This window comes from Tenrec ecaudatus, chromosome 2 (assembly GCF_050624435.1).
Source record: "Tenrec ecaudatus isolate mTenEca1 chromosome 2, mTenEca1.hap1, whole genome shotgun sequence".
Taxonomy (NCBI): Eukaryota; Metazoa; Chordata; class Mammalia; order Afrosoricida; family Tenrecidae; genus Tenrec; species Tenrec ecaudatus.
Window position 1 is genome coordinate 62,965,730 of NC_134531.1, and position 8,410 is coordinate 62,974,139.

General features: G+C 45.8%; 1 pseudogene; it reads left to right on the forward strand.

Moving 5' to 3' along the window:
* The first annotated feature begins 5,633 nt into the window (after nt 1-5,633).
* Nucleotides 5,634-6,911, forward strand: LOC142440821 (glutamine synthetase pseudogene; annotated as a pseudogene).
* Nucleotides 6,912-8,410: the final 1,499 nt, after the last annotated feature.

The window sequence follows — 8,410 nt, forward strand, 5'->3', positions numbered from 1 at the left end:
TGAGCCTCACCTTGGTTGTTCTGTGCCTCAGTTAACTGTTAATTTCTTGTATTATCTATCTGTATATAATTTAACGGTTTATTTCTTGAATTATATATCTATATTCATAAATATATATATAATTACTAGCAATCTGGTTTGTCTCTCTAGAGAACCCTGTCCAATACAGGGGGGGGGGATAAATACGGGTACCTGTGGAGGGAGGGGATAAAGGAGAGTTGATATCAAGGAGTTCAAGAAGAAAGGAAATGTTCTGAAGCTGATTGTGGTAGTAATTGGACAATACTGCTTGATGTGATTGAACTATGGAATGTTATATCTGAAAGTGCTCCCAATAAAATGATTAATAAAAAGAAAAGGAAACAATGTCCACTTGGTAATCAGGAGGGGAAAAGTGGGATATAGAAAATTGGAATTGCTCAGTTGATTATTGCCATGAGGAAAACTGGATGAAAAGAGATGTTCCTCATTGTGCCCTTTCTGAGTTCTGACATTCCCCATACTTAGATATTTAAAATCTGGTACCAACAGCATCCCAATGCATAGCCACCACGCCACCAGAGCTCCTCACGTGAAGAAGAACATGGCATCAGGATTGGAGGCTGGCTCATCACTCCTTGTGATATGCAAATGAATAACTTTCCTTGCTGAAAGTGAGGAAGATCTGAAGCACTTATTAATGCGAGTTAAAGAATACACTATGGGTTACACCTGAATGTAAAGATGGCCCAGATCCTCACAACTGGACCAACAAACATCACTCTAGAAAAGAAGTTGAAGTTGTCAAGGATTTCATTTTGCTTGGGTCAATGCTCATGGAAGCAGCAGTCAAGAAATCAAATGATGTTTTGCATCAGGTGAATCTGCTGCAAAAGAACACTGTAAAATGACAAGGATGTCACTTGGAGGACTTAGATGCAGTGGGCATAAGCCAGGGTCTTTTCAGCCAGCTCGTACATATGTAAAAGGTGGATATTGAATAAGGAAGTCCAAATAAGAATTGCTGTTTGAATTATGGTGCTGTTGAAGAATATTCGTTAGAAGTGAGAATAATGAGACTTGTCTCATGTACTTTTTGTTTTAATTAAGACAGTTTTATTTCTTATTATGAATTAGATGGGGGTTTACATATAAGATCATCATTTTTGCATTCACAATTGTAAGCAATTTATCAGCGACTTGCTCTGTCCCCACATTCTCATTTCCCATCTCTCTCTTAGAGTTTATTACCTTCCCCTTCACCGAAGTTAACACCTATCAGCCCTCTAGCTTGTTTCCCCTTTCCACCCTCCCTCCCTCCCACTCCTGGTGTATATATAAAATTAGTCTCATACATTATTTATCCCTTTGTTTTAGGCCAGATTCACTCAGCATAACGTCCCCTAAGGCCATCCATGCCATGAAGTGTTGCACTTGTTCATTATTATTCTTTAAGGATGCACAGCATTACATTGTGTCTATGTACCCAAATGTGTCTTCCTTGCACTGCTGGGCATTTAGGTTGCTTCCATTTCACTATTGCGACTAACACTACAGTGAACATGGTATGTATCTGTTAGTGCTGGGTTCTTCATTCTGGTGGGGTACATGCCAACTAGTGCTATGACTGGGTCATAAAGTGCTTCTCTTCCCAAGTGTTTGAGGAACCATTATATTGATTTCCACAGTGCCTGTACTGGTTACAGTCCCACCAGCTTTTGTCATTTTTGAAATTTGCTGTTAGTACTGGGGTGAGACGATAGCTCAGTGTTGCTTTGATTTGTATCTCTTAATGGTCAATGATTGTGAATATTTCTTTGTGTGTGTTGGCCTCCTGAATGGCCTCTTAGGGAAACCATCTGCTTATGTTCTCTACCCACTGCTAAATTGAGGTAGTCATCTTTTTCTTGTTGAGGTGTTATAGTTTTCTATAGAATTTAGAGATTATTTCCTTGTCCAAGAAGTCATTGCCAATTTTCCCCCCAGTCTGTATCTCATGTACTGTGTACATGTTATCAGGAGAGAGCAGTCCCTGGAGAACATCATGTTTGGTGGACCAGTAAAAAAGAGGAAGATCCTTGATGAGGTAGATTGACACGGTGGCTGCAACAATGGACTCTATCATACCAATTGTGAGGGTTATGTACATCCAAGCAATGTGTCCTGTCTGTCGTGTATAGGATCACTATGAGTCAGAGTGACTTGATGGAACCTAACAACAAAAACAATGAGTATTGGGTGAGGGCGGTGGGGAAGGGAGTGCCATAGACAGGGGATATTAGAGTCAATCAAAAGGAGGAGATAGGGATCAGGGGGAGGGGATGTCGGAGCAACAGCAAACTAGATAAGAGGAGGTACCAAGAGACAGAAATAAAGGGAAAGTGGCGGTGGGCAGGAGGAAGGTAAAAGGAAATAGAGGAAGGACCTAGGAAACAAAGAATTGGATAGAGGTATAAACATAGTGGTGTGCATATGTAAATGCATTAATCCACAAAAATAGAGGTACTGGTCTATACACATACATTTATATGGCAATACATTGAGGTAGTGGATGGACTTTGGGCCTCTGCTCATACCCTCCCTCAATATAAGAACACTTTGTCCTAACAAATCAGCAGTCTGAGATGTTCTCCCTCTCCACACAATCACTGAAGACAAAACGGGTGCATAAGTAAATGTGAAGAAGGCAGATGGTGTCCAGCTACTAAAAGGCATACCGTTTGGGTCTTAAAGGCTTGAAGTTACATAAGCCGCCATTAAGCAGAGAAGCAACAGGTCCACATGGAAGAAACACACCAGCCTGTGTGATCATGAGGAGTCATCAGGACCGAGTAATAGATATCAGCAGTCATATAACAAACAAACAAAAAACATGGTTGAGAACAAAGGGGGTTGGAGCAGAGATCCAAAGCCCATCTGTAGACAATGGAGCAGTCTCCCCATAGAGGGGTCACAGGGAAGGGATGAATCAACCAGACTGCAGTAAGGCATTGATGAAACACCACGGGTTTCTTGAGGCTTCTTCACCCTCCACTACCATGACCCCAGTGCTGCTTCTCAATCCAGACTAGACCGGAACATGTACACAGGTGTAGATAAGAGATGGGTGCTCAGGACACACAGAATGCAGGAACAGGCGTGGGAATACCCATACAGGAAGGGTAAAGGAAGGCAGAAAGGGGGAACCGATCACAATGATTGACACACAACCATATGCCCCTCTTCAGGGGGAAGAACAACAGGAAAAAGGGGGAAGGGAGACAGCGGTTGGTGTGAGATATGAAAATAATAACAATTTATAATTTATCAAGGGGTTATGGAGTTGGGGAGAGGAGCTGATCCCAAGGGCTCAATAGAAAGTAAATGTCTAGAAAAAAATGAAGGCAACATATATACAAATTCACCTGATGCAAGCGATGTATGGACTGTAGCAAGAGTCATAAGAGGCCCCTCCAAAATGATCTTTTAATTTAAAAAACAAGTAATTTAACTTCTACTCTAAGGGAGAGAATATCAGAAGCAAGTGATAAGATGCTATGAAGGGAAACACAGGAGGAAGCACCGTGGGCATTCCCAGCTCATACCGTGCTCGCTTAATAAGCTTTGAAAACGTGGATGTGTCATGCTTACAGTATTCAGTCTTGGAGTTCAGTAAATATTTGTGGATAAATAAGTAAACTATGCCTGTGCTGTTCAGATGGCAGCATAGTTACCACACAAAATAGCAACAGTACACATTAGCAATATTTCCAGGCAGGAACATACATTCAGTGAGAAACTGACATTAGCAGGCTGTCAAAAGTGAATCCTAAATTGTCTGCTTGGCCCCTAAGAGGTTATAATGGAGCTGCTCTTGGCTTTTAGAAAAAGTGGTTAAGATGTCTTCTGACTGGCAACCCATGGGTAGCAGGACTCTAATTGACGGCAGTATTAGCAGCGCCGGCTGCGAGAGCATTAGCCAGCTCTGCTGTGCCAGTCAGACATGCCTGCTGTTTGCCAAAAGTCCCATCTGCTCTCTATCCTCAAATCTTCACAACTCAATGGCAAGCACATTATCTGGAGCATTAAAAGTGAAAACATCTCTAATTGCCTTATTTATAGTTTAAAGATGAATTAGATATAACTAAGATTTTCAAGTATTACTAGTTCATCGGGTAACCATACAGAAGTAGGGTTATAGAATATCAGCCTTTCTACATACAGATTTAAAAAAATAATCTGTTACTATAACTTGGGTGAGGAGTTTACTTTTCTGACCATCATTTTGGTCTTCAGGAGTTTAAGTTACTTGTCAACTCTGGGAAGAAGCTTGCCCTCCTCTCCCTCCTTCATGTGGATTACAAAGTCCCCTCATCCATGTGAATACCTGTCAAGCCTCAAGTCTATTGCTTTATTTTTTCTCCCTTACCCTCCCCTGATTGGTAACCCCCAAAGTCTCTTCCCGCTGTACTGAGTTTTTAAAAGTGTGTGAATTGGGTAAAGGTTTACAAAGCAGACCAGTTTTCCATTCAACAATGCATACAGATTTTGTTTCAGTTCATTGATTGTAATCTTCACATTGTAACATCACTCATTCCATTCTCCTTGTGCGTTTTCCCATTGTATTCCTCCTTCTGTCTTTCCTTCTGAACTTTGTCCTGAGGCTCTACCTGAAGATTTTTTGTGTGTCCGCTCTCTCTCTCGTGTGTGTGTGTGTGTGTGTGTGTGTCTACCTGAAGCTTTTTCTGTGTCAAGAAGGTGGTGAGCATTTGGACATCAACTTCTCATCTGAAATATCCTCGTGCAGCTTCTTTGGATACACTATTGATAACTTAGGAATTGAATTTACCAAGTATTAGACTCACCGCAAAGATAAACTGAGGCCAGGCATGAGAGAAAGAGAAGGGGAACTTGTGCTCCTGAGTGAGGTTCCCGGTCCCCGGCTGGGACTCCGCAAAGTTGGACTTATCTGTGGTGAAGAGCAAGTGTTTCAGCTGGTCAGGAGGGAAATCAAGGAGGGAGGGGCAGGAGCTGCAACTTCAGGGGCTTAAGCTGTCTCCATCCGTGAAACTCCAAGGTGGGGGTGGTGTCTTGATCGTTCTGCCTAATACTAAAGAGATGGCTCATTGTCCTGGAGCCCTTTGAAGCTAGCCATCGTCTAGTTCTGATAAAGGCAGTTCAGGCTGTTCCTGATGCCCCCAACCAGTGCCTGACCCAACACCAAACATTTATTGTATTAGATGACACATTGGTAAAAGTCAGTTTTTGTCAAAACATTGAAAAAGAGGGACAGACTTCTCTGGCTAGTAAATTGAGGGTGGGGCAGGGAGGGGGAAATAAAATGTTCGCTTATTTGTATTTCATAGTCAGAGTATCTTTAGGGAGCCACTGGTTGGTAAAAATTATTAAGACACTCAGCTGGTAACTGAAAGAATGGGAGTTGGGACTTGTTTGGAGGCACTTAGCAAACCAGCCAATGCAAGCCCCGGGGCGTGCTTCCACTGACATTCATGGGGTGATTATAAGTTAAAGTCAGCATATAAGTTTCCTGAGAGCTGAGCATGGGAGTGGAGCCGAGCTCGTAAGCCGCCCACCTGGCCTCCTCGCCCCTCCTCACCTCGCTCTCGCTGCCTGCCCTCCCTCCTGCCGGCCGCCAGCGCAGAACACCTTCCACCATGGCCACCTTGACAAGTTCCCACTTGAACAAAGGCGTCAAGCAGATGTACATGGCTCTGCCTCAGGGCGATACAGTCCACGCCATGCATATCTGGATCGATGGCACTGGAGAAGGGCTCCGCTGTAAAACCCGAACCCTGGACTGGAAGCCCAAGTGTGTGGAAGAGTTGCCCGAGTGGAATTTTGACGACTCCAGCAAGTTCCAGTCTGAAGGCTCCAACAGTGACATGTATCTCATCCCTGTTGCCATGTTCCGGGACCCGTTCCCCAGGGACCCCAACAAGCTGGTGTTCTGTGAAGTCTTCAAGTACAACCGAAAGCCTGCAGAGACCAATTTACGGCACACCTGTAAGCGGATTATGAACATGGTGATCAGTCAACACCCCTGGTTTGGAATGGAGCAGGAGTACACCCTCATGGGGACAGATGGGCACCCCTTTGGTTGGCCTTCCAATGGCTTTCCTGGGCCCCAAGGTCCGTATTATTGCGGTGTGGGGGCAGACAAAGCCGACGGCAGGGACATTGTGGAGGCTCACTACCGGGCCTGCTTGTATGCTGGCATCAAGATTGGAGGGACGAATGCCGAGATCATGCCTGCCCAGTGGGAGTTCCAGATAGGACCCTGCGAGGGAATCTACATGGGGGATCATCTCTGGGTGGCCCGCTTCATCCTGCACCGTGTGTGTGAAGACTTTGGAGTGATAGCAACCTTCGATCCTAAGCCCATCCCTGGGAACTGGAACGGTGCAGGCTGTCATACCAACTTCAGCACCAAGGCCATGTGGGAAGAGAATGGTCTGAAGTACATTGAGGAGTCCATCGAGAGGCTAAGCAAGCAGCACCAATACCACATCCGCGCCTACGACCCCAAAGGGGGCCAGGACAACGCCTGGCGCCTCACGGGATTCCACGAAACCTCCAACATCAACAACTTTTCCGCCGGCGTGGCCAACCGAGGCGCCAGCATCCGCATTCCCCGGATGACCGGCCAGGAGAAGAAGGGTTACTTTGAAGACCGCCGCCCCTCTGCCAACTCTGACCCCTTCGCGGTGACAGAAGCCCTCATCCGCACGTGTCTTCTCAACGAGACCGGCGAGGAGCCCTTCCAATATAAAAAGTAAGCGGACTAGACCTCCAGCCGACAGGCCCCTCCCAGCTCTTCACCCCACACCCATGTTTCCCCCTCTCCCACTCGTTCCTACTAGCTGTAACTCAGAAGACAGAATATCAAGGTCTTTTTTATTCCTTGTGCCCAATTAAAAAAAAAAGAAAGAAAACTAGTTTCCTAAGGTTTTGTAAGAGGGCTTTGTCCTGCATCATTGGTAAGTTTTCCACAAGGTTAGCAGTTTGAAACCAGCAGCTGTTCCTAGGGGGCTTTCTATTCACATAAAGAATTCATCTCAGAAACTCATGGGGCAGTTTTACCCTGTCCTATAGTTGGCATAGCTTAGACGGCAGTGAGTTGGTTTTTGTTTTTTGGAGATCTTTGAAAGATCCCCAGTCGTATCTGACCACATTGTGGTAAGGATGCTCCTGGGGCAGTTTCTAATGGCAAAGACATGTTATATGGTTTTGTTTTGTTAGATTCGAGCCCCTAGCCAGGAAGGTGTGGTACACCTAGGTGGATGTTACACCTGGATTGGCCCATCTAAGCCAGGTGAATTTGATTCAGCCAATGGGGTCAGCCAGTATCACTGACCATGCCTCCCAACGGGGGCCCTGAAAAGCCAGAGGTTTTGCTCTGGTGCTCTCTCCCAGCGGCTCCAGCACACAGTTCGGTGCACCCAGGCTATACAGCCCAACGTGGCAATGCCGTGTGCCGCCAGCTGAGCCACGGACTCTTTCTGGCTTGTGTTCCATTTACTGTAGAACCTGAAACTGCTTCTAACTTTCATAAAACTCACTTGGATCACAAACCAGGCTTTGGTGTGAATTCTTGCGCAAAGTCAAGGACTGAGGTATATCTCTCCCATGAGAGAGAGATAGAGAGATCTAACATATGGTACCGTGACTCGGAGATATAAGGCTGAGGAAACAGCCACTTGGCTGGACTTTAAAACTGCGCTGTGCACAATTTGGAAAGGATGCCAGTCTTCATTTATCCCGCGGCAGAAGTCACCACAACCTGCTTGCAATGTATTTTAGGAGAGACTGGGCTGCGGGTCTGTGTTTCTGGGGGCTTCATGCACTCCCCAGCCTAGATTCCTGGGATGAGATGGGAACACTGCACTTTTGTGATTTTCAGTGGTCTGCTTTGCATCCCAACCAGCTAGACAGTCACATGCACATGTGTAAATCCTGTAGGTCTCTGCAGGACTCTGGATTCAGTGGCTTGCCCCAACCAGTTAACTAAACTACGTGTAGAGGCCACCATTTTCCTGGCCACCTGACTCTCAGCTCCCCAGCAAGATGGCGCTACCCAGTGGACACGGTCATTTTTGTTGCAGGACAACGGGGCATGTGATGCTGGCCAAGATGCCGCCCAATGCTCCAAACACGTGGAGGTGGGGTGGCGCCTAGATGGTTAGTTGTTTGGGTCCCAAAGAGTTAGCCCCACCTGGTCCCGGGAGCCAACCACTTCGGCCCTTCCCCCCTCCATTCCCTTTAGCTTTCCTCTGGTTTTACAAACAAACTGCTTTAGTGTTCTGCAAGCATGGGTTTGTCTTTTTCCTATGGGCTAGTTTTCCGTTGCCAAAGTCTAGGTCCAGGGTGTTTGGAAGCCTAGCCCAAGTGACTGCTGACTTTTGCCTTTCAGTGATACCAATTTCAGCACATT